This window comes from Monodelphis domestica, chromosome 5 (assembly GCF_027887165.1).
Source record: "Monodelphis domestica isolate mMonDom1 chromosome 5, mMonDom1.pri, whole genome shotgun sequence".
In the NCBI taxonomy this organism is placed as follows: domain Eukaryota; kingdom Metazoa; phylum Chordata; class Mammalia; order Didelphimorphia; family Didelphidae; genus Monodelphis; species Monodelphis domestica.
In genome coordinates, this window is record NC_077231.1 from 180,036,666 (window position 1) to 180,064,290 (window position 27,625).

The window sequence follows — 27,625 nt, forward strand, 5'->3', positions numbered from 1 at the left end:
TGGATAAAACTACTGCAATAGATTCCCATAAGAAGACATTTGGTTCAATACCTGGAAGTTCACATTGAGGCACCCAAAGACAGCTGGGCTGACCCCAAACAGAAGAGAGGGCTAAACTGCAAGTTTGGAACAGCACTCCGTACTTCCCAGGAGCAGAGCAGAACCATAACACATAAATGAGGTAATGAAAGGGGGGGAAATAACTGTAAAAATGAAACAAATAAAAGAAAAAAAACCTAATCTTATGAAGTTACTTTATTGACAGGAAAGATCATGAAAGGACCACAGTGGCAAAAAGGAAACATGTGAAACCTTGAAGGAAAGTGAGAGAGGATGTCTTTGAAAAACTTTAAAAGGAGTTTTTAAAAATCAAAGAATAAAAGAAATAATATAGAAAGATTCAATAACTTAGAAATTAGAATGAACCAAAAGGAAATGTGGGTCAAAAAAACAAAAACAAAAACCTATGAAGCAAATTACACCCTACAGGAGAAAATGAGCCAAAAGGAAATGAAGGCTAAAACAATGCTAAAGAAAACAACATCGTAAAGACTAGAATACACCAGATGGAAGGGAGGAAAAGAATAGCACTGAAGAAAACAACTTTCTAAAGACTATAATGTGCTAAAAGGAAAAGGAAACACAAAAGACCAAGGAAGAAAATAACTCCCTAAAATTAGAATTGAATAAGTGGAAGCTAATAACTCTATCAGGCATAAGGAAATAGTAAATCAAAATCAAAAGAAAGAAAAAAAAATAGAAGAAAATCTGAAATGCCTCACAAGAAAAACAACTGACTAGGATAAAAGATCCAGGAGAGACAATATAAGAATTATTAGAATCATTGAAAACTGTGTTCAAATAGAGAGCCTTAACATCATATTATAAGAAATAATCAGGGGGTGCCAGATAGCCTTGAATAAGAGGGAAAATAGAAATACAAAGAATCCCCTGATCACCTATTGAAAATTATTCTAACATAAAACATCCCAGAACTATTATAGCAAAATCCAAAATTTCCTATATCAAGAAAAAAATACTGAAAGTAGTCAGAAGGAAACAATTTAAATATTGTGGAGCCATAGTCAGGATTATGCAAGTTTTGGCAGCTTTTACATGAAAGAACTGGAGGCAGACAATATTTTTCATCATGTGTCCTTTGGAATTGTTTTGAATCATTGTATTTAAATATTTTTGTACATACAGGTCCTCTTCTCTTTTCTTTGATCTTTTTGGGATACAGATCTGATAGTGGTATTGCTGAGTCAAAGAGTGAGCACAGGTTATATTCCTTGCAGCATAACATCAAATTGGAACTCCCAAAATAGTGAATACATTCAGAATTCCCCCAAGAGTGTTTTTAAAGTCTCTATTTTCCCATTTTCCTCCAGCATTTATTTACTTTTCTTTCATTTTAGCCAATCTGATAGGGATGTGGAGGTATCTCAGAGCTATTTTAATTTCATTTCTCTAATCATAATAATTTAGGGCTTTTTATGTGATTATTGATAGCTTTGATTTATTCTTCTTAAAACTGTCTTTTAATATACTTTGACTAAATTTATCAATTAGAGAATGTCTCATATTTTTTAATAAATTTCCATCAGTTCCCTTTCAGAAATGAGAAATAAGAACTTTAACAGAGAAAGTTGCTAAAAAATCTCTCCTTACATTTCATGATTTCCTTCTGATTTTGGCTTCATTGGTTTTATTTGTGCAATAACTTTTTAATTTTATATAATCAAAATTATGTTTCATGTCCAATTATCTCTCTATCTTATTTGGTCATAAACACTTCCCTTACCCATAAAACAGACAGACATATTTTCCTTATTATAGCTTTATTTATGCATAAATTATTTACTCTTTTGGACCTTATGTTGGTATATAGTTTGAAGTATTGTAACTATGTCTAATTTCTGTCAAACTGCTTTAAAGTTTTTTCAGCCATTTTTATTAAATGGTGAATTCTTGCCCCAAAGATTAAATCTTTGAGTTTATCAAACACTAGATTACAATGATTATGAACTTCTATATGTAAGGAACCTAATCTATTCCACTGATTTATCATTAAATTTCTTAGCTACTACCAGATTGTTTCAATGATTATTACCTGTAATATATTTTGAAATCTGGAATTTCAATACTACCTTCTTTCTCATTTTTTCCATTAATTCCCTTAGTATTCATGACCTTTTGCTCCTTCAGATTAATTTATTTTTTCTAGCGCTATGAATCAATTCTTTGAATTATTAAATTAATTAGATAGAATTATCATTTTTTATTATGTTGGTTTGGACTACCCATGAGTAATTAATATTTCTCCAATGCTATTTGTTTGAAATGTTTCTTTGGGTTTTCATGAAATTTTCTCTTTTTTTCTCCTTATATTTATCTCATTCTCAATTGCCCTATCTGGAGCTTCATCCATATAAAATCCACTAACATTTGATACCTCCCAAGGCTCTGTGTTTGCCTCTCTTTTCTTTTACCTCTATCTAAACATGATGATTTTTTCAGGACCCATAAGTTAGGTTATATCTCTATACTTCTTATTTCCAGACCCACAGTCTTAATCTTTCTCAACTACAGCTCTCTATCACCAATAGTCTTTGAGACATTTTGAACTGGATAGCCTAATGATATTTCAAACTCAAAACGTCCAAAAATTGAGATCATTAACTTGGCCTCAAAATGTTTCCTTCTTCCAAATTTCCACATTTTGTCAGAATCACCACCATCCTCACAGGGACCCAGGATCTCAACCTTGGTGTCTTTCTTGACTCATCATTCTTACTTACCTCACGTGTACAGCATGTTTTAAATCCCTAGAGCTTTGGACAGTGCCTGACAGAGTAGGAACTTAATAAGTGTTTGTTTGTTGATTAACTGATAGTCCTGGTTCTGGTTAGCCTGGACATTGTATAGTCTTCTTTTTTTAGGGAAAAATGTTCAAGACAGTACCTGTTTTCAAATATCATTTCTAGATAGATTACTGCCAAATGTACTTCTGTATTCAAAACTTCTCTTGAATAATTTAGATCCCTATCTCCAACTGCTAGACATTTCTTCCTAGATGTAACCCAACACCTGATTTTCAACATCTCCAACATTGAATTTTGTTATCTTTCCCCTCAAACTTCTCATTTTATCTTGATTTCTATTAATGACACCACCATTTTCTCAGTCTTCTAGGTTTGAAATCTTAGTGTTCTTTTCAACTCTGCCTCTTTTTTCCACTTCTTAGACATTGCATTGTCATAATATCTCCCACATCAGTACATTGTCTTATGAGTAAAAGCAGATAGAAGCTTTGTGAAAAGAAGAGATCTAAATCTAAGTGAAAGTTTTCTTATTACCTATATGTCCAGTTCGAGCTGTCTCTCCACCCACTCCCATGGAACAAAACCCTTTATAATAAAAATTAACAAGAGAAAGAAATAAGTTCAGCAAAACTAAATAATGTATCAACAAATCATATTTTCTTCCCTAAACTCATTGTCCCTTACATCTTCAAGATGCAGAGGGGGAGGTGTCTTTTCATATCTGCTCTTTGGGGTCAATTTTTGTCATAATTTTTCAGCATTGTTTTTATTATTTCATTGTTGTCCTTTTTAAAAAAAATAATATTTTATTTGATCATTTCCAAGCATTATTCATTAAAGACAAAGATCATTTTCTTTTCCTCCCCCCCCGCCCCCATAGCCGAAGCGTGATTCCACTGGGTATCACATGTATTCTTGATTAGAACCCATTGCCATGTTGTTAGTATTTGCATTAGAGTGTTCGTTTAGAGTCTCTCCTCTGTCATGTCCCCTCAACCACTGTAGTCAGGCGGTTGCCTTTCCACAGTGTTTCTACTCCCACAGTTTGTCCTCTGCTTATGAATAGTGTTTTTTCTCCTAGATCCCTGCAGATTGTTCAGGGACATTACACCACTACTAATGGAGAAGTCCATTACGTTCGATTATACCACAGTGTATTAGTCTCTGTGTACAATGTTCTCCTGGTTCTGCTCCTCTCGCTCTGCATCACTTCCTGGAGGTAGTTCCAGTCTCCATGAAATTCCTCCACTTTATTATTCCTTTTTGCACAATAGTATTCCATCACCAACATATACCACAATTTGTTCAGCCATTCCACAATTGAAGGGCATCCCCTTGTTTTCCAATTTTTGGCCACAAAGAGCACAGCTATGAATATTTTTGTATAAGTCTTTTTGTCCATTATCTCTTTGGGGTACAAACCCAGCAGTGCTATGACTGGATCAAAAGGTAGACATTCTTTTATCGTCTTATGGGCATAGTTCCAAATTGACCTCCAGAATGGTTGGATCAGTTCACAACTCCACCAGCAATGAATTAATGTCCCAACTTTGGCACATCCCCTCCAGCATTCAATACTTTCCATTGCTGTCATGTTAGCCAATCTGCTAGGTGTGAGGTGATACCTCAGAGTTGTTTTGATTTGCATCTCTCTGATTATAAGAGATTTAGAACACTTCTTCATGTGCTTATTAATAGTTTTGATTTCTTTATCTGAAAACTGCCTATCCATGTCCCTTGCCCATTTATCAATTGGAGAATGGCTTGGATTTTTGTACAATAGATTTAGCTCTTTATAAATTTGAGTAATTAACCCTTTGTCAGAGGTTTCTATGAAGATTTTTTCCCAATTTGTTGTTTTCCTTCTGATTTTAGTTACATTGGTTTTGTTTGTACAAAAATTTTTTAATTTGATGTAGTTGAAATTATTTATTTTAGATTTTGTGACTCTTTCTATGTCTTGCTTGGTTTTAAAGTCTTTCCCCTCCAAAAGGTCTGACATGTATACTATTCTGTGTTTACCCAATTTACTTATGGTTTCCTTCTTTATGTTTAAGTCTTTCACCCATTTTGAATTTATCTTGGTGTAGGGTGTGAGGTGTTGATCTTCTCTCCCTACACTGTCTTCCAATTTTCCCAGCAGTTTTTATTGAATAGTGGATTTTTGTCCCAAAACCTGGGATCTTTGGGTTTATCGTATACTGTCTTGCTGAGGTCTCTTGCCCCCAGTCTATTCCATTGATCCTCCTTTCTGTCTCTTATCCAGTACCAAATTGTTTTGATGACTGCTGCTTTGTAATATAGTTTAAGGTCTGGGACTGCAAGGCATCCATCATTTGTGTTTTTTTTTTCATTATTTCCCTGGCTATCCTTGATCTTTTGTTATTCCAAATGAACTTTGTTATGGTTTTTTTTCTAAATCAGTAAAGAAATATTTTGGGAGTTGCAAGGGTATGGCACTAAATAGATAAATAAGTTTGGGTAGGATGGTCATTTTTATTATATTGGCTCATCCTATCCATGAGCAGTTAATGTTTTTTCAATTGCTCAAGTCTAGTTTTAGTTGTGTGGAGAGTGTTTTGTAGTTGTGTTCATATAGTTCCTGTGTTTGTCACGGGAGATAGATTCCTAGGTATTTTATTTTGTCTAATGTGATTTTGAAAAAGATTTCTCTTTCTAGTTCTTGCTGCTGAGCTGTGTTGGAGATATATAGAAAAGCTGATGACTTATGTGGGTTTATTTTGTATCCTGCAACTCTGCTAAAGTTGTTGATTATTTCATTTAGCTTTTTGGTTGAATCTCTAGGATTCTTTAAGTAGACCATCACGTCATCTGCAAAGAGTGATAACTTGGTCTCCTCCTTGCCTATTTTGATGCCTTAAATTTCTTTTTCTTCTCTAATTGCTACTGCTAGTGTTTCTAGTACAATGTCGAATAGTAGAGGTGATAATGGGCATCCTTGTTTCACTCCTGATCTTATTGGGAATGCATCTAGTTTATCCCCACTGCAGATGATATTAGCTGATGGTTTTAGATATATACTGTTTATTATTTTTAGGAATGACCCTTCTATTCCTATGCTTTCTAGGGTTTTTAATAGGAATGGGTGTTGTATTTTATCAAAGGCTTTTTTCTGCATCTATTGAGATAATTATGTGGTTCTTGTTGGTTTGCTTGTTGATGTCGTCAATTATGTGGATGGTTTTCCTAATATTGCACCAGCCCTGCATCCCTGGTATAAATCCTACTTGATCATGGTGGATGACCCTTCTGATCACTTGCTGGAGTCTTTTTGCTAGTATCCTATTTAAGATTTTCGCATCTATATTCATTAGGGAGATTGGTCTATAGCTTTTTTTCTATGTTTTTGACCTGCCTGGTTTTGGAATCAGTACCATGTTTGTGTCATAAAAGGAGTTTGATAGAACTCTCTCTTTTCTTATTATGTCAAATAGTTTGTATAGTATTGGGATTAACTGTTCTCTGAATGTTTGATAGAATTCACTGGTGAATCCTTCGGGCCCTGGGGATTTTTTTCTTAGGAAATTCTTTGATGGCCTGTTAGATTTCTTTTTCTGATATGGGATTTAAGAATTCTATTTCTTCTTCTGTTAGTCTAGGCAGTTTGTATTTTTGTGTATATTCATCCATATCACCTAAATTGGTGTATTTATTGCCATATAATTGAGCTAAGTAAAATGATTGCCTTAATTTCCTCTTCATTGGAGGTGATGTCCCCCTTTTCGTCCTTGATGCTGTTAATTTGCTTTTCTTCTTTCCTTTATTTAATTAGATTGACCAGTAGTTTGTCTATTTTGTTTGTTTTTTCAAAGTACCAGCTTCTTGTCTTATTTATTAAATCAATAGTTCTATCACTTTTGATTTTATTAATTTCTCCCTTAATTTTTAGGATTTCTAGTTCGGTTTTCTGCTGGGGATTTTTAATTTGATAGCTTTCGAGTTTTTTTATTTGCATTTCCAATTGATTGATCTCTGCTCTCCCTAGTTTGTTAATATATGCACTCAGGGATATGAATTTACCTCTTATTACAGCTTTGGTTGCATTTCAAAAGGTTTGAAATGATGTCTCGCCATTGTCATTTTCCTTGGTGTAATTATTAATTGTTTCTATGATTTCTTCTCTAACTAAATGATTTTGGAGTATCATATTTTTTTTAATTTCCAATTAGTTTTTGATTTGGTTTTCCATGTACCATTACTGATCATTATGTTTATTGCCTTGTGATCTGAAAAGGCTGCATTTATTATTTCTGCTTTTCTGCATTTGTGTGCCATGTTTCTGAGACCTAATGTATGGTCAATCTTTGTGAATGTGCCATGTGGTGCTGAGAAGGAGGTATATTCCTTTTTATCCCTATTTATTTTTCTCCATATGTCTATTAATTCTAATTTTTCTAAGATTTCATTCACTTCTTTTACCTCTTTCTTATTTATATTTTAATTTGATTTATCTAAATTTGATAATGGTTGATTTATGTCTCCCACTAATATGGTTTTACTGTCTATTTCTTCCTTCAATTCTCCTAGTTTCTCCATTAAAAATTTGGGTGCTATATTATTTGGTGCATACATGTTGATTAGTGATATTTCCTCCTTATCTAAAGTCCCTTTTAACAAAATATAATTACCTTCCCTATCCCTTTTGGTCAGGTCTATTTTTGCTTTGGCTTTATAAGATATCATGATTGCAACTCCTGCCTTCTTTCTGTCAGTTGAGTCCCAGAAGGTCTTACTCCATCCTTTAATTCTGACCTTGTGGGTGTCTACCTGCCTCATGTGTGTTTCTTGAAGACAACATATGGTAGGGTTTTGGATTCTAATCCATTCTGCTATTCGTCTACGTTTTATGGGTGAGTTCATCCCATTCACGTTCAAAGTTATGACTGTCACTGGTGGAATCCCTGGCATTTTGATATCCTTCCCTAATTCTAACCTTTCTTCTTCAGCTCTTCCTTTTAGTACAGTGATTTACTTTAAATCAGTCCCCCTTGTCCCTTCCCTTGATATGTTTCCCTTTCTAGTCCCTCCCTTTTTGTTCCCTCCCCCTACCCCCTCTTCTTCCCTCCCTTTTTTGTGTTCCCTCCCCCCTCCCTCCTTGGTTTTCCCTTTTTCCTACCCTTGTTGGGTAAGATAGATTTCACGATCCCAATGGATCTGGATGTTCTTCCCTCTCAGAGTTGATTTCCCTGAGAGTAAGGGTTAAGTAAAAACTCTCTTCCTCTCCTTCTTATAGGAGTTTTCTTCCTCTCCCCTTCCCGTGTGAATCTTTGTGTGAGAAAGATTATTCTATTTGGTCTTTCTTTCCCCCCTATTTACACATTACATTTTCCCCACATGTTAGTATACATAGATTGATATAAATGTAGTCCTTATAGAAGAGAGTTTGGGTAAAAGAAAAAGATAACATTTTTCTCCTTTTCCCTTTCCTTCATATTTACCTTTTCAGGTATTCCATGCTCTTTGTTTTTCCATATCGAATTTTCCACAGAGCTCTGGTCTTTTCTTTGCAAAAACTTGGAAATCTTCTATTTTGTTGAATGCCCATACTTTCTCTTGGAAGTATATAGTCAGTTTTGATGGATAGCTGATTCTTGGTTGAAGACCCAGCTCTCTTGCCTTTCTGAAAATCATGTTCCATGCCTTACGATCATTCAGAGTGGAATTTGCAAGGTCTTGTGTGACCCTGATTGGCATTCATTTATATCTAAATTGTCTTTTTCTGGCTTCTTGTAGGATTTTTTCTTTTGTTTGAAAGCTTTGGAATTTCGCAATTACATTCCTGGGAGTTGTCTTTTGTGGATTTAGTGTAGAAGGTGTTCTGTGAGCTCTGTCAGTGGCTGTATTGCCCCCTTGTTCTAGAATCTCTGGGAAATTTTCTTTGATTATATCTTGTATTACGATGTCGAGTTTACTGTTTATTGCTGGCTTTTCTGGAAGTCCAATTATTCTTAAATTATCTCTTCTTCCTCTATTTTCCAAATCTGTCACCTTGTCAGTGAGATATTTTATGTTCTCGTCTAATTTCTTGATCTTCTGGCTTTGCTTTTTTGATTCTTGCTGTTTTACCTGCTCGTTGTCTTCGAGTTGCCTAATTCTGACCTTTAAATCCTGGTTTTCCTTTTCAGTTTGGTCAAACTGGTTTTGTAGATGCGTGAATTTCTTTTGCATAATTTCCCACTTTTCCTCCCAGAAAGCTTCCATCTTTTTGATCATTTCCGATTCAAATTCTTCATGGGTTTGTGGAGAGTTTCCATTTCCTTTGGAAGGTTTCGAAGCATTTGCTTGTATTTCCTCTTCTATCTCCTCTGCATTTTGTATTTTTGCTCCATAAAATGTGTCCAAAATTGCCCCCTTCTTCTTGTTTTTCTTGGAATTTTGGGGCTTTTGTGCTTCTGTGGAGTTTTCCATCTCTGAGTGGGGAGCACTAGTTTTTCTTATCTCTGTCTGGTGTTCAGAGGTTTTAGCCCTAGGCAGATTGTCCATTCTATGCAGTTGTTGTTCTGTTTTCCCTGGGAAGTCAGGAATTGTTGGTGTTTCCTTGTTACTTCCCTCCTCAGTTCCCTCCCGGTGATTCTCTGTTGCCTTACTTCCACGCTCTGAGCCTAACTCGGCTCTTTCCTCAGGGTGTTTGTTTCTGTTCCTTAGCTGGCCAGGAGAGCCAGCACTCTGAGGGGGGAGGGGCCGCAGTTTCCCGGAGCTCCGAGGGCTCCTGATAAGATTAACTTTCTCTGGGTTGAACTGAGTATGCTTTGAGGCAGGGACCTTGAGACTTGGATGGAAGGATCCATCCAGGGGGCTTCAGGCTTCCCTGTCTCTTTTTGTTTCCCTGCTGTCTGGGTGTCCCCACGACTGGGTCAGGTTGTTTTCAGGATGTGGCCTTCAGAATAACCGGCTCCCGAGGCCCTTTTGCCAGCTCTGAGAGTTACTGTTGTTTCAGAGAACCCTGCTCTCTGAGGAGGGATGGGCCGTGGCTTCCTGGAGATCTGAGGGCTGGTGATAGGATTAACCTCAGACTGAGTATGCCCTCAGGCAGGGATCTTTGGTGAGACTCAGATGGAAGGATCTGGTCAGGGGGCTACAGGCTCCTTCTGTCTCTCTCTGTTTCCCTGCTGTCTGGGTGCCCCCTTGACATGGTCAGGTTGTTTTCAGGAAGAGGCCTTCAGGATAGCTGGCCCTGAGGTTCTGAGGTTCCCTCTGCTGCCTCGGACTCAGAGCTCTGGGTTGGGGGGATGGGTCCTGGGACCTTCCTTCTGCCTACCCCTTAGGTCTGAGTGATCTCGTGTTCTGGCTTTTGGGGGGGACCATACCATTTGATCCAGGTCCAGGTCCAGGAGGAGGATTCCCGGGGTCTATGCTGTTGTTTGTTTTGAATTTCGGTGCCTTAGGAGCATAAAGTTTGAGTTCGGTAGGGAAGGGTTTCCAGAGATCTGAACTTTAGCTTTCTCTAAGGCACAATCTTGACCGGAAGCCTCCCATTGTTGTTCTTTTAACGAAATAAAATTTAAGAATAGAACAGGAGCTTTAGGTCCTTCCTATTTCTTTTTCTTGCTACCATGTGAGTCTAGCTCTTCATTTCAGAGAAGATATCTCTTTAATAGCCTTCCCAACTGTACTTCTATTCATTATTCATACCATAGCCAGTCTAATCAGTGGAATGACTATTAAGAGTTCTGGAACTACATTACTCAAGAATGATAGTGAGAGTCCCAGTCCCTAAGCACAGCCTTTTTATATAGGCACCAGTGCCATTATTCCTTCATCTTTCTACTTCCCCTCCTCTGTTCAAATTTTGTACACATAAAAGGAGTAGAATGGTGGTGATGGGGCATCTAATAACTTTCTTACTTTGTAACAAAGGGTTCTCATTCAGATTTTCTTTACACATATGATCTTGCTTCCTATTGGTATTTCTGCTTAGAAGATCCAATTTCTGGACAAATTCAAGGAGGTTTTCTGTCCATCTTTCCCCTCTACTACCCAGCCAGCCACATCTTTGTCAGGAAATAAACCCCTAGATAATTTTTTTATATCCTTTGTTTCTTCTGGCCATTTAATTTGTTTTCTGTTTGCTTAGTCCAAGCCCGCTTTGGCCAGGACCATGAAAGATGGAAAGGATTGCTCGGCAAACACGGCGTGGGCAAAATGAACAACTACAGCCTACTGCTACTCAGCAAATGCTCAGAGTTTGAACTCACCATCATGAACACGGTGTTCAGAATGGCAAACAAATATAAAACAACATGGATGCACCCAAGATCAAAACAGTGGCATCTCATTGACTACATCATTGTATGCTGGCGAGACATCCAGGATGCAAAGATCACTAGAGCCATGAGAGGAGCTGAATGCTGGACAGACCACCAATTGGTTAGAGCAACTCTTCAAATGCGCATTGTGCCTTGCCATCCAAAACGTGCCCAGACAGTTGGCACATTTTACAAGGTGAGTTGTCTTAGAGATCCATCTTATTTGCAAACATTCCAGTCCTGCCTTGATGACAAGCTGTCTGCCAAGGGACCACTCACTGGAAGCTCAACTGAGAAATGGAACCAGTTCAGAGATGCAGTGAAGGAAACATCAAAGGCCGTCCTAGGCCCAAAACAATGCAACCACCAGGACTGGTTTGACAAGAACAAGACTGCTATTGAAGACCTATTGAGCAAGAAGAACAAAGCTTTTATGGAGTGGCAAAATAACTCAAACTCTGCTCCTAAAAAGGACAGATTCAAGTCTCTCCAAGCCATGGCGCAGCATGAGATCAGGAAGATGCAAGACCAATAGTGGGAAAAAAAGGCAGAAGAAATCCAGTGGTTTGCTTATATGAAAAACTACAAACAATTTTTCAGTGCCCTCAAGACTGTCTATGGGTCATTAAAACCCACCACCACTCCCTTGCTATCCTCTGACAGTGACACTCTCATAAAAGATAAAAAAGGTATCAGCAACAGGTGGAAAGAACACTTCAGTCAGCTTCTCATATGACCCTCTTCAGTGGACCAAAGAGCCCTTGACCAGATCCCCCAAAACCCCTCCATTGAATAACTTGTCTTCCCTCCTTCAATAGAGGAAGTCCAAAAAGCCATTAAACAAATGAGTGCAGTCAAGGCACCTGGTAAAGACCTAATCCCAACCGAGGTGTACAAGGCCTTAAATGGAAAGGTGCTCCAAGCATTCCACATAGTGCTGACCAGCATATGGGAAGAGGAAGACATGCCCCCAGAACTCAGAGATGCCTCCATCGTAGCCCTATACAAGAACAAAGGCCTGTGACAACTACAGCGGCATCTCACTACTCTCCACTGCTGGAAAGATCCTCGCCCGTGTTATACTCAACAGACTCCTGTCATCTGTTTCAGAGCAGAACTTGCCTGAATCACAATGTGGCTTCCGACCAGATTGCAGTATCATCGACATGGTCTTCACAGTTAGGCAAATACAGGAAAAATGCCTTGAGCAGAACCTGAGTCTCTACATTGTCTTCATAGACCTGACAAAGGTGTTCGACACAGTGAACAGGGACGCATTGTGGGTGATCCTCAGCAAGCTCGGTTGCCCAGCAAAATTCGTCAAACTGATCCATCTCTTTCATGTCGACATGACAGGGGAAGTCCTATCTGTTGGAGAGACTTCCGATCACTTCAACATCTACAATGGTGTGAAACAAGGCTGTGTCCTCGCTCTGGTGCTATTCAACCTATCCTTCACCCAAGTATTACAACATGCTGTGATGGATCTAGACCTGGGTGTCTACATCAAATACTGACTGGATGGCTCACTATTCGACCTTCACCGCCTGACTGCAAAAACAAAGACAACAGAGAGACTCATCCTGGAAGCTCTCTTCGTAGATGACTGTGCTCTCATGGCCCACCAAGAAAATCATCTCCAAACCATTGTGGACAGGTTCTCCACCGCAACAAAACTGTTTCGCCTGACTATCAGCCTCAGCAAAACAGAGGTGCTGTTCCAACCTGCACCAGGGAGGCCAATGAAGCAGCCGTGCATTACAATCGATGGCACGCAGCTTTCTAACGTCAACACTTTCAAGTACCTGGGCAGCACCATCGCCAACAACGGGTCCCTAGACCACGAGATTAATGCCAGGATCCAAAAGGCCAGCCAGGCACTCGGGCGGCTGCGCTCCAAAGTCCTCCAACACAGAGGTGTAAGCACTGCGAAGAAGCTCAAAGTGTACAACGCAGTGGTCCTCAGCTCGCTCCTGTACGGTTGTGAGACGTGGACACTGTACCGGAAGCACATGAAACAGCTGGAGCAATTCCACCAACGCTCCCTCCGGTCAGTCATGAGCATCCGATGGCAGGACCGAATCACCAACCAGGAAGTCCTCGACAGAGCCAACTCCACCAGCATCGAAGTCCTGGTCCTCAGAACCCAGCTACGATGGTCTGGACATGTCATCCACATGGACCCACAGCGAATACCAAGACAGGTATTCTATGGTGAACTGTCAGCTGGACTCAGGAAACAAGGCCGACCAAAGAGAAGATTCAAGGATCAGCTAAAGTCCAACTTGAAGTGGGCTGGCATGACACCAAAGCAACTAGAACTCGCTGCCTCTGACAGAAGCAGCTGGCGAACCCACATTAACCATGCCGCCACCCCCTTTGAAGATGAGCGACGTCGACATCTTACCGCTGCGCGTGAACGCTGACACCAGGCCACAACCGCACCTCCCGTAACAACTGGCGTCCCAGGCCCCATGTGCCACACACTCTGCGCCTCAATCTTTGGACTTCAAAGCCACATGAGGGTACATCAATAGATGATAATGCACAAAGACAATAGTCATTCTCGATCACCGAGAGACTACCACTATACTATACTATAGTCCATACTATGTGGCCATGGAGTTCCTTTTATATTATAATATAAGCAGGAAAGGAAAAAATTAGAGATTTACAATCTAATAAGGGTGCACCTCTGGTTAACAGCCCATAAACTTCAACCACAGACCTTCACAGGAAAGAGCAGAGTGTGAGGAACATGGTTCAGTTTGAAAGACAACTTTTTAGACAAGAAGAGAAACCAAAAGAGATCATTTCAAATTATAGGGAAGAAGGGATTAATTTAAAAATAATAAAAATACCCTGGGACTACAATTTAATGAAGCATGCTGGATTTATCTATGAATGTCTCCCATTGCAACTCCAATTCATATTTATTCATATACTACTGGTGGTAAATCTCTTGGGCCTGAGTAATTTCTCTCCAGGGCATGGCACAAAATTTTGTGCCCAGAGTCAGTTGAAGAGGAATGTCCCCATCTATCATTTTTAAACTCTTCATCTGAAGTACCATCTCTGTTCTACCACTCGTATTCTATACTTTTAAATTTCCTCATGTTTCACTTGGTTAGGAAAAGGTAGTCTTAGCTATAGTTCATTCTTTGGTGATTTTTTACATTTGTTGCATACAACACATATATTCTTTCCCTTCAAGGGCCTTCATCTCTCTCTTACACATACACAGCTCTGTTGGAAGAGCCATTTATCTCTCTCTCACAGAGACACACATATATACAGCTCCACAGGAAGAGCCTTGTATACTGAGAACTCTACCAAAGTTCAAACACATGACAGGCAAGCAGAGGTTTTATAGTATTTTTGATTTTATACTTTATTTATACTTTTCTTTTCATGGAGTTTTCCCATAAGGGAGCTTGCATTTGTGATTATATCCAAAGGTCTTGAGGTGACATGGCTTTGAACCTGACAATTGCTTTCCTCAGCCTTAATTGTAATGGTGATATCTGTACATCATCCTTTAAAGTTTAGATCAAAAGCTACCACTTAAATGAATGTTCCCCTGTAGTACTAGTTATGACCTTTTCCTTAGCTCTCTCCTTCAATCGTACTAGCATTTGTCATTTGTCAACTGTATTTAGCAGGTACCGCTTTTTAATGTGTATATTTATGTAGTGATCTGTCCTCTTATTATCATTCCATGTTATCCATGTTATCAGGAATCATGTTATAACTGGCACTTAAAGGAAAATAACAATGGCTAGCATTTATATAGTATTTTAAGACATAAATTCTTTATATTTTTTCATTCATTTAGCACTAATAGGAACATACATTTAGAGCTGGAAGCAACCTTGGAAGGTCAGTCCAACCCCTTCATTTTACTTTTGAGGGAATAAATAGCAGGGATCTGAGATGGGATTTGAATTCAAATCTTCCTGACTTAGGTTCAGGAACCTATTAGAAGTATGCTAAGATCACGAGACTTGGAGAAATGATGCCTCACTGTCCTTATGTTGAAGTATTGGCTTTACTTCTAGCTCAATCCTTACTGACATCATTGAGTGGAAGATCTATATCTCTTGTGTAGAAGGGTCACATAATCCCTATGTTCACCATCACTCTCAATTTCTATCAATGAACAAATGTCTTAAAGTGTTGGTGACAGAAGAGCCCTGCTTCTAACTTAATCTCCAAAGTCACAATCCAGGGAATCAACCCTTGTGGAAACGGAACCCCTCATGTGCCTCTTCAGGTGCTGTAGCTTAGCAAACATAATTACTGAATACCCAGAAAGTGAATTTTGCTCTGCCAAAGTCCTTGACATTGTCAGATGGTTTAACATTAAAAATGAATATGGCTTTATAATTGGAAATGAGGTTAAAGATGCTTCACCGTTGAAAAGAAAGCACAGTCAGACTTTTCCATAAGACTCTCAAGTGAAACAACCCCTGAATAGAACAATTTTTTCTCCCCCTACTTTTGTAAAAGTTTATGCCAAACTTAAAAACAAACAGGCAACAACTTCTATCTTTGGTGATTTGTACATTGTAATGGTTAGAAATCTTTTTCATCCATTCATTAAACATGATAAATTTAAGGTCTGCCAAGTACTTTATAAACATGATCTCATTTGAGCTTTATAACAATAAATTAATGTTATAGTTATTATTTTCCTTATTTTACAGATTTGAAATCTGAGGCTGAGTAATCAAGTGTTTTGCTCAGAGTCACACAGCTGGTAAGCATCTGAGGTACCATTTGAACCTGGGTCTTCTTGACTACAATAATGAGGCATCCATATTGCCTCTCAGTTTCCTATCTTCCTCAAGTTTTAACATAGTAATCTACATAAAGTAGGTATATAATAAATGCCCGTTGAATTATTGCTTTGTTTTTTTTAATATTCTACATTTTGAAAGAGAAATGCAAAGTGCAATTGGAGTTCAGCAGGGAAAGTTGGGGGTGAGGGTAGAGGATCTTTCCAGAAGAAGAGAACTTGTTATGGATTTCAAGAGTAGGAAATGACTTCAGTAACCTTAGAATCCAATATGTATATTAAAGGAGACTTTATAATAAACTGAAGAATGACCACCCAGGATCTGTCTAAAGGCCTCCAAAAAGGGAAGATTCTAGCCTTCTTGGGCAGATCCAAGATGGTGGAGTAAGAGCAGCTTCAGAATCACCATGAGAGTCCTCTCCAACTAATATTTAAATATCACCACAAAATGAATACAGAAGTGAAAGAGCCAACAAGGAGACAGAGTGAAACAACTTTCAGGAAAAGAAAGACCCAAAAGGTAGGTAGAGAATATCTGGGACATGGGGCTGAGAAGAGAGCACAATCAGCAAGATTATAGTAAGCAGTGAAGATCAAGCCAAGAACAAGCCATACACCCCTACCCCCACTTCTGTTGTCCCTGGTTCAGAACCTAACCCAAGCTAACATTCCAAAAAAAGGGAAGATTCCACATGTTATCTGAACAGAGACCTGAAAGAATGTATAGGATTTGGAGAGAGTACAAGGAATTATAGATAAAGGGAATAATATCAATTGGAGCAGGAAGGTGCCAAGGATATTCAAGGATTAGTGAGAACAGAGTAGTAGTAGATGATTCTAAAAAGACAGATTCAAACATTTTTGTTGAGGGATTAGGATGTCCAGGCTGAGGAGTTTGAGTTTGTTTGTTTTTTCCCCTGTGGGCAACTGGGATCCACTGAAAATTTTTGAGTATGAAAGAATGCTATAATCTAATTTGAGATTTAGAAGATTTCTTAACAATTTGCTGGATTTAATTAGAGCAGAGAGAGGTTAATAGAGGAGAAAGGATACCAATGAATAACTTATTGCACAGGTAGACTGAGAGAGGGGAGTCTTGTTGAAGAAAATGATAATTTGTCTCTATTTTGAAGGAAGGGTAGAGCTTAGGTATGTGGAGAGGAACATTAAAGAGAACAATGTGACTTGCTAATCATTAGTGTGGATTTTTATATTACAGTTACATAATATATTAATGCTAATATTTTATATATTAATTAAATACTAATGCCAATGATTAAATATAACAACTATTAAAGATATTCATACCATCTTTATCTACCTGCTTATAAACATCATGTCTATCTCCAATTAATTCTGCATATATCTAATTGATACAGAGTTATTATTTTCACTTTGTTTCCCCCATTAAGCTGAACTTCTTGGGAACAGAAACTTATTTTTGTATCTCATTGCTTAGCACAGTGCCTAGAATTTGATAGGTGATTAATAAGTATTAATTGGCTGAGTGACTATCATCATCCTTTACACATCTTATCCATCAAGTGGAGTAGCACCACTATCACACATCAGTCACAACTCAGACACTCTAAAATGTAAATTAAAACTACACTGTTTGAGCATTTTGCCTCATTAATACTTGGGTTGTTCCACATTAATGTTTTCCTGGAAACTCTTTGCCAATTGGCTAGCTGAAAGAAAAAATAATTCTGTTTTGGTCTATTTCATTTATGGATCTGCTACAAGCTCAGTCTTAACTAAATTGGGCAGTGTTCAGCTTTATATTCTTCAACAACTCTAAAGTTTTATTTATTAAATAATAAAAATGAGATGTAGTTATTCATAATCGGCTCTGTCAAACTCAGTTTGGTGGAGCATCAAACACATTCTACTTAAGAGTGCCTGGGGAAACTTTAAGTATCTAATGCCTGCCTGAAGTAAAAACCTCAGTTAAATTCATTGGCCTAAGTTGAACATCAAGGATTTCCAGGTATACCAGGTTGTGTTTTTTCCTCCTGCATAAGAAACCATAAGTCAAGTAATGAAATTTGATTATCTTATTACACACCAGTGTTCAGGTTTTGTCTGGATTCACCACTCTAATGTTTGTTACCCTGACAACTATACAGATTTTTTTCATGGCCTGGAAAAATCAAGTATTCCAAATTTGGAAATATGAACCACAATCTCTCAGAGGGTAATCTTGCTCAGTCTACTAAATTCAATAGGTCAAGCTTGGTAAATATAAAGGTTAGGAAAAACTCAACAGAAGTTAATATACTATAGAAAATGGAATTTGCTAATTCTGTACCACATCAGATTTTTTCATGTGACTCAGGGTGAAATGAGGCTGGGTTTAATTGTCCAGTGAAGAGTCTTTTTCTATAGATGCAATAAATCAATGTATTGTGTCTATCACAAAGCATTATTTTATCTACCATTGAGAGCATTATCTGACTATTACGTGGAAAAACCCATCATTTAAATTCTTACTCACTGCACCAAACTAAGAAATATAGACATCTATGGCCAAACTTATTCAGTGTTAAAACCCTAAACATCATTCACCCCAAAAAATTATATTACTTTCCTGCATACATATTCCAGTCAAAGTAACCAGCTTGGTGATATACCATGCATATTCTATCTCTCCCCCTTCACAAAGGCTCTCCCTAATTGTTGGAAATTGTTGGAAAGGAATACTTGCCTTCCTTTCCATGAAATCTTAAAAGTTCAGCTTCCTTCAAGATTCAACTGATGTGTAACTTCCTGAAGCTTTTCCTAATTCTCTCAGTGTTTACTCTTTATTTACACCCTGACTGGAATTATATTTATTATGAATATATTTTGTATTTACACACACACATATACATATTATACCCGTGTCCTTTCTTTTGTTGGATCTTTGAGGGCAAAAACTATTTTTCTCTTTGTGTCCTCAACACCTTTTATGGTGATGGCATAAAGTAGGCAATTCATAAATACTGCAATGACACCAAAGAATGTGACCTTATCAATGTTGGTATACACTATACTATATCCTTAGCTTCTTATCCTTTGCTACTTTTTTATGCAGTTCCATAAATTCTCTACAGGAAGTCCATCCAATATTCTGGGAATCTTCTAGTGTGTGGGTTAAATTCTATTTTTTCATTCAATTCCAATTTGTTCTAATTTCCAATTTGTTCAATTCCAATATTTCATTCAGGCATGCATGTAAGACTAATGGTTGTTCTTTAGACTGGCTATCTAACTGGTTGATATCCCATTTTGGCTATTAATATATTGGCTGATGTCAATTCTATCATTTCTCCAATGGAATTCCTTTTTGATAATATGTTTAAGCCTTTTTTGTTCAATTGTTTCAGTCACATTTCACTCTCTAATCCTATTTGGGGTTTCCTTGGCAAAGATACTGAAGTGGTTTTTTATTTCCTTCTCCATTTCAAGACATGGAAACTGAGGCAAACCAAATTAAGTGACATGCCTGTGGTCACACAGCAGTAAAAAGTCTCTCTCCACTAGTAAAGTGTCTAAGGCCAGGTTTGAACCTAGGACTTCCTGACTCCAGGCCCAAGTGCTCAATCCATTGTGCCACCTAGGTGTTTAAGTCTATTCATACATATTCATACATTAGTATTTGTTAAACTAACATTAATTAAATGCTTCCTTTTTGCCAAGCATTTTGCTAGGCCCTGGGGATGCCAAGGAACTTGTCTTCTAATAAAGAAGAAAAGAGATGAAAATATAAGAGCATATATTAAATAAATATTAGGAAAACATATATCAATTCATATGAAGCAAGTAAAATATAAAATAGTTTGGGAGGAAAGAGACTAACAGCTGAGGAGATCAGGAACATCTTTCCTGAGAGCAGAGATTGTATGATAAAGAAAAACTTATTCTGGTGTTTCTTTTCTCCCTTTCATAGCACAGACAGGCTTTTCTGAAAAGCCCAAAAGCTGTAACATTTCCAAACCTACAAAGCCCTGGTCATTTGAGTACATAAAAAAATTTAGCCTAACTGTCTTAGACTTGGTGGGATTCTGACCACTATATGATCATGACCTTGACCCTAACCTATCTCCATAACTAGATCCATTTCCTTATGGACATGGTACATCCAAAAAATGTAAATGTCATTATACTTTGTTCCATATCCTTGCTTCTTTAGGACAGAGTAAACATTTTGTTAACTATTCATTGCCTTTTGAGTCCTTTTTTTTTTTTACTGAAACCAAACAGGACCTGAGACGATGCTAGCATTAGAGCCACATCATACCAGTTCTTAATCTTTTTTGTGCCAAGGACCCCTTTGGCAATTAGGTGAGGCCTATAGATTCCTTCCCAAAATTATTTTCATTGCCACACTAAGAATTAAAGAAAATGCTTATTTTCAGTCACTACAAATAAAGATATATTTTTGTTCCATCCTTATTCAAAGACCCCTTGATATCAATCCACTGAACCCTTTGGAATCTGTGAATCCCTAGTTTAAGAGTTCTTAATGTAGAACCCTGCAATTCATGATACAATCATATATCATCATTAGAAGAATATTGAATTTTAAATGATAAAAAGTCTTTCTTTCAGGGGAAAAGCTTGGGGCCATTAGAGCCACTTTACAATTTCCCATTATGAACACAACCTTCTATTTTTCTCCTCTTTGATTCTGGACTCAGTTCATTGTCCACTCTCTGTATCTTTTCAAGATATGTTTGTATAAATAGACCAACTCTATGGGTTGTCCATCAAAATGGCTATCAGAATCTGGACAACAAGCAATTTACAAATACTATCAAGAGTTGATTCAATGACTTCATGGTACACAGTTTGTTTTCTTTTATGTTCCTGGCAAATGATGATTTCCATGTTTCAATTCAATCTGAATCAATTCAACAAATGTGTATTGATAATCCAGCTCTATATAAAATACCAAATGATTGCAAGTTCCTAAAAAATGTTAAACGGAAATAATTGCCCTGATTTATTACACAAAATTACTTCCTCATGCAGCAAATCAATCCTTGTACATTTAAACTAATATTTCCAAATTGTACTGCATATGTGAGCTTCAAATTCTGTAAAGGGATCTTGACAGAGTTAGTAAGGGCATGTGAAAAGGTAGAAGATCTGACTATTTTCCCTTGACAGGTAATCCGAAGGTTCAAGTCTATGAATTGACTCTTCAGTATATAGTAAGTACTCCAGACTAGAGATAGAGCAGTTGGATTCCCAAGTTAAAACTAAAGCCTAGGTGTAAATAAACCTGAAATCTGAATCTAGGATAATACGTAAAATTTCTTCTTTTCTAGACTTTACCTTCCTAGTGCTTCTTTTTGTTTCCAATAAATAAAATGATTTGCATAACTGTGGATTTATAGAGACAATGCTTTAATCTCTAGAAATGACTCTCCTGGGAAAAATGTTAAGACCAATAAATTACCCATCCCCAAAGTGAAGTGATTGGACCAGAGGAGTTTTAATGTCCCTTTTAGATTTAAAATTGTGTAATGCTTCGTTAAGAATTTCTTCAGAATTTTAAGAATTCTTTTTTAAAAGGAGGTTAAAAAACTTTGCTTAAAGTCATTATTAGAAACTTCTGGCTAATGCTTTATTATTATTAGTTAGGATTATCATATTAATTTTGTCTATTGAGCAAATATAACAAAGTTTCACATGCAATCCTCAGTGGGCACTAAAAGTAATAGAGTACATTGACCAAACAAAATACTTAGTACTTGATCAAACCAGTGAAACATTCCAAATAGCAGGTCTCATTTTATTTTTTTTTAAAGCACTGCTGTAAAATAAGTTCATCCTTTTTGCAACTTGCTCTGTAATTGCATTTTTGCTTCCTTGCAAATGGTGCATTAGTGCATATATACAAAATAGTTCCACTCAGCAGAGCACATAGCTCAGAGAATTCTGTCTTGTTTTCAGTGACCTGGAAAGTACAAAGAGATCCACATTGCATAAAGAGAAAGGGGTGGGGGATGGGAGGAAGGAGGAAAGAATTAAAGCCTTTACTAGAATATTTGTGGACAGCTAGAACCTTCATTATCAACATAAATTTAAGACATCCATTCCTTGAGAGAAAGTTATTACAGGGAAAATAGAAGTACTGAGTCCTATCACCCCACGCTTTCATTTGAAAAATTGTAAAAAGTAATGACGATAATGAAAAGAGACTATCTCAGTCCCTGGAATGAAATAATCATAAATTAAGTTTAAAATAAGTATTGAAGAAATTTCTATCATGGTGTCTTACAAAAAGAAACTCTTATCACTGCCATATTATTTTTGTAAACAATATTTTACTTGCTTGACACACCTACAAATTGCTTTTCTGTCCCAAGACTCATTAATCATTGCCATTGGCATCATTAGTTTTCCAGTTTAGAAAAGTTAATCTAGAACCAACAATTCACTACCTACCTGGACAATGGAGAAAATTACTTTTACTGAAACATGTTCATTTTAATGAGTTCCTTCTCATCAAGAGTTGGTAGGGATTTCACATCTGGTCCAAATCATACCTAAACAGTTATTCACTTTACAACATTCCTGAAATCTGTCCAACTAGGTGGCAAAGTGAATAGAATGGGACTGAAATCAGAAAAAAAACCAAACATCTTCCTTAGTTCAAATCTGCATCAGATACTAGCTATGTGATCCTGGACAAGTCACTTAACCCTACCTGCCTCAGTTTCATCTGTAAAACGATCTGGGGAAGGAAATGGGAAACTACTTCAGTATCTCTGCCAAGAAACCCTCAAATGGGTGTCACAAATAGTCAAATATGATTTAAAATGACTGAACAACAACAATCTTTTCATGATATATTTCTTAAAGATAGCCTACAACATCTGTGTTTTTATTTAAATAGTAAATGTATTTTTTTTCCTGAAAAGCTAACTATCTTTATACATTTCATGCTAAATAAAACAGTGATTTCCATTTTGGTGTTAAATGGCACAGTGGATAGAGTGCTGGACTGAAATTTGGGAAAATCTGAGTTTAAATACTGCCTGATAGATTTACCCCTGAGCAAGCCACTTGACCCTGTCAGCCTCAGTTTTTTCATCTATAAACTAATAAAAGGATGAATTCCTTGACCTCTAAAGTCCCCTTCATCTCTAGTCCTGTCATCATTTAATCTTATTATTAAAAAGCTAGATTCCTTAACCAAAAGACTGCAGACTATCTCAGCCTGAAATGGAATTCAGAACCATTATCCTTATTTCCTTATTTAATATAGTAAAAGAAAAAAAAAACCTTCCTTTTTAAGGAAGAAAAGCAACTAACTCCAAAAGAGTCTCGGTAAGAAGCTGATTAATTCTCTGATGACCAAAATGTTGTTCTAATTCTCATTTTCAAAAGTTCACACTGTTTGCCTAAAACTGTCATTGCTTCCTCTTGAGATTTATGTGAATGTTTCATGCCTTTGGTATAAATTTTCTATATTCTGCAAACATTAAAAATTGTAACATATGTTTTGAATTTATGTATACAAGGTAATGATTGATTCTTAGTGAGTAATTAAATACACAGTATGTATCATGCCATTTCAGGAAGCACTGTAATATTTAGCAGCAAGATTATTGAACCATTACTAATTATTTCACTTGACACTTTTAAAAAATGATTTAAAATTATGATAACTTTTAATTTAAGAATTTTCTTAGTACTAAGAATTTTTTAATCCTCTTGTCTAACTACTCAATTGTATTTTTCATACTTAGGAAGGGTCCTAAGATCCTGGCTTATTTCAATTAATGCAAAGAAATTAATTCCTCCATCAGGTTAGCAGTTCTTTTGGTCTTTTTCTTTCTTTTCTGTTTTAGTTAATGCTAGCATCTTGTTCTTAAGTGAGTCTGGTTGTGTTCTCAAGTGTAAATGTAACTGTGGCTCAGAAATGTATTTAAAATCCCCCCACACCCTCCTCTCTCTTATTTAAGCCATCCCACTGGATTTAGGCTTCCTTCCCTCACATTCTCCCCACCCCCTTTACCCTACCAAAAATCTATAAATATTTATCTCTCCTCTTTAAATATATACTTGGGTATCATCATGGTTAGTCTATTTAGCAAGTCAGTCAGTGCAGGCATAATGCTCATTTTAATTGTATTAATTTGCCTCCTCAGAGAAAGAAGGCAAAGCTTCCATCTGGCTTTGCTAGGGTTTTTTTTCTTCCCAAGGAGAAGAAGACAATGACATTTATACCACATAGGTGTGAAATGCACCATATTCCTCAATTTTGCTCCCACTCTCACTCAGATTCCATGAAATATTCCAGTGAAAAAGAATATAGCTTGGGGGAGAAGAGCATCACAAGCAAGGTTACAGTCCCTAATTTTAGCATCTGCTCCTTCCTTTTTAATCCAAACCTTGAACTAGAAAAGCTCCACTAAGTTCTATTTCTTTCCCTATGGTTATAGACCTTTAAGTGATGACCTGGTCCATTGGGATATTGCATAACCCCTTCATGCATGAAATTAATTCCATGCTATAATCAAAATAATGTACAGTGAAGCCCCCTCTCAATGATTTCCAAAGGCTTAAGATAGGAAACATTTTAAGTGGGAAAATGTTTTATGAGAGGTACATTAATAGGTATGTAGATTTGTCTGGTCATAAAAAAAAGAAAGTTAAGGGAAACATTTTATGTAGGCTTCCCAATAGCATGTTAAATGAGTAAAAATCATTCCAGGAGAGCATGCTTTTCTCCTTTAGAGAAAGTAGAACTGTTTAACAAGGGATTGTTCCTCTCTGAGTCAGCAGGGCAAAGTGTCATTGCCTCTTGGAGGAGTAAAACTGAAAAAAATATCTTTCCTTCTAGATCCCTAATTACAGGGGCAAAATAAGTCACAGAACAACTAAAAGTAAGTGGTCCAAGAGCAGTGGCTGTTTCTGGTTGGGGTCTGCTATCCCCTGATGCACTGATGGGTTCCAGTCCTGCTTGTATCCAAATCCTTGACTTACCTCGAGTGGCCAAACACAGTCTCACTGTTCCCTACAAAAGGGACATATTGGTTATTATAACTGATACCAGAAAGATGGCAGCTAAACAAGAGTTTCTAAGTGACCGTAAAAGTCTTAAGATAGGAAAAACTATCTCTGGTGGAGCTGTTATACTCAGGCAAATCCTTTGTCTCTGGCATGTAGTAGCCTTAAAAGAGGAGATTGGCTTCCCCCAGTGAAGAAGCCCAAAACAGTTTGTTTAACCTGCTCATTTGGTTCCCCAGGAACATGTAGATGGGAAAGATCACTAAATAGGAAGAAAGAATTGTAGATTATGCAAAATGTCTAGACAACATTATTTACCAGTTTAGCGCATGTCATGGATTCTTTTGACAGTGTGGTAAAGTCTATGAACTCTTCAAAATAATGATTTAAATAGATCAAGTAAAATACAAAAGTATAAAGAAAATCAATTAGATTTATGTATTTATATAAAAACGAAACAACAGCAAATTAATATGTGGGAACACTTTGCACTTTATCAAATACTTCTCCATTGATCATTAGATAAGTAAGCATTACAGGGAGAGATGGGAGTGAATGCTAGAGTTCCTTGAAAGAGTCATTTTTTATTGGCCTCGGTTATCTAATTGGCAAATTAATTGCTAATGGTAGGAGAGTGATCAGAGTGAAATTAAAAGTTGAGAAAGTCACTAGAAAAATATAATCTGGAAAATTCACTTTCTATCTCTCAGTTCCTTCTTAGATAACTCCAAATAAAGATCCTTCCAGGTAAGCACTTTCCTGAAAGATAATACATGAAATCAATCAATGACTGTCCTGATTCCCATTCCACTTACATCCACAATTTACTATTTTTGAAATGCAAAACATTGAACCTCCCTCTAAGTCTTAGCATTATAAATAGACTTTAATGTCCATTGATCTGTACTCTCATTGATGAGCATTCTTCTTTCTGTAAAGATTGTCATCCTTCCATGCTTCCTTATTCTGTGAGATTTTTGTCCATTTTTCTAGAGTAAATCTTCTACAAATGATAAATTTCAAGTGCTTCAGGTCTTCTCCAGTTCATTTTATATTTCAGGATTATTCCTTTAATGTTCATTCTTTCTGTCTTTTCTAGCATCCTTGACAAGATGAGAAGAGGCCTCTCTACTTTCTAATCCTGCATTTCCTCAACAGTATTCCTTGTGCTTCTTGCATTTGTCATTACTGAAAATCTACTATAGGGTACATGAACTCATTATGTATCTCTCCATTGTTCTTTGGGTCACCTAAAACTATGTTTCTTTAGAAATTAGTGTATTCTTAAACTTGAAATCATAAAGCAATATTGAGAGAAAATTAATGTTCATTAATGTTGTGTGTGTGTATTGGGAAGCAATATACAATTTCTGAAATGTAATCTAACCTATGCTATGCTTTCTATTTTATTTTTGGGCCAACAAACTGTCTCTGCACTGCCTACTTCAGTTCTATTTATTTATATATTAAATGGCCTGGCCTTCCAACTTTTGACATCAGTCTGAACAATAGACATTTTTCTTCTACTTAGTTTTTCTCATATATGTTGTTAGATTTATCTCTTTTAGAAACCATAAGTGTCTTTGAGGAGGTCCTGTAATGTTCAGGAGCTTGATATGACCAATATAATATCTTCTATAGACAAGAGTATCTGGACCATTTCTTCAGGGAATCCCTTAACCATAAAAAGACATCTTTCTTTCCAGTGAAAAATACCTTTAGTAAGCATGCACCTCCCTAATCCATCTCTAAGGCTTATTGAATAGAGACATTTCTATATTATTACTTATCAGAAATTACTCAGTGATTATTACAAAAATATAATAGCCTTTAAGGATAAAAATGAATAAATTAAGATAAAAGAAAAGAAATATAAAATAATTGATTATATAACTTAAACCTTTCATGATAATAATATTTCTCTCTCATTCTTGTTTATTCTGTCTACAAGTCACTTAGTTGGTTCAACTCTGTTGTTTTCAGGAGTGCCTCTAATGCTTCTCTTGTTGAATATCCATTTTTGTCCTTTGGTAATTAAGCTCAAGTTTCCAGGATACATAATTGTGAGTTGCAGCTTAAGTTCATTTTCATTTTAAAATATGCTCATCCATTTATTTTGAACTGGGATACATAATGGAAACTTTGGGTATTTAAAATCTCTTCTTATTTAATGAGCTGTTTATTTTGTATTATGTTTCTATCTTACTAAAGTGTGTATTAAGCTTTAGTTGGTCTATATGTGGAATGTTATTTTTGTTGTCATTGCTAAAATTTTGGAGTTGATAAAATTTGCCAAAGAAAAACACCTACTCCAACATCTTTCCATTCTTACAAGTTCTCTATTTATTGTATGATCCTAATATATCTAGGAGATATTCTTCATTGAAGGAGACTCTTTGAGGTTGTTTTTAATTTTTTTTTTGCATTCAAGTGAATTGTTTTCTTTCAGAACACAATAAACAGAATAATCTTGTATTCTCTTTCCTTTGTTGTGCTTTGAAGTTTCTTACAGGATGATTGAAAATGGGTGATCTGCTAGGGAAAATTGTGAAAGGCTACTTTTTTCATTTTCATATTTTCATCAAAGATCTTTTTAATATGTTGAAATAATGCTCATGAACATTTTACAAAATAAAGTTAAAATATGGGTCAATAGTTATTCAAAACAACATAAAATGTAAGTGTCAAAACAAAGAATAGCTTTCAGCAAGTGTTTATTAAGTGTC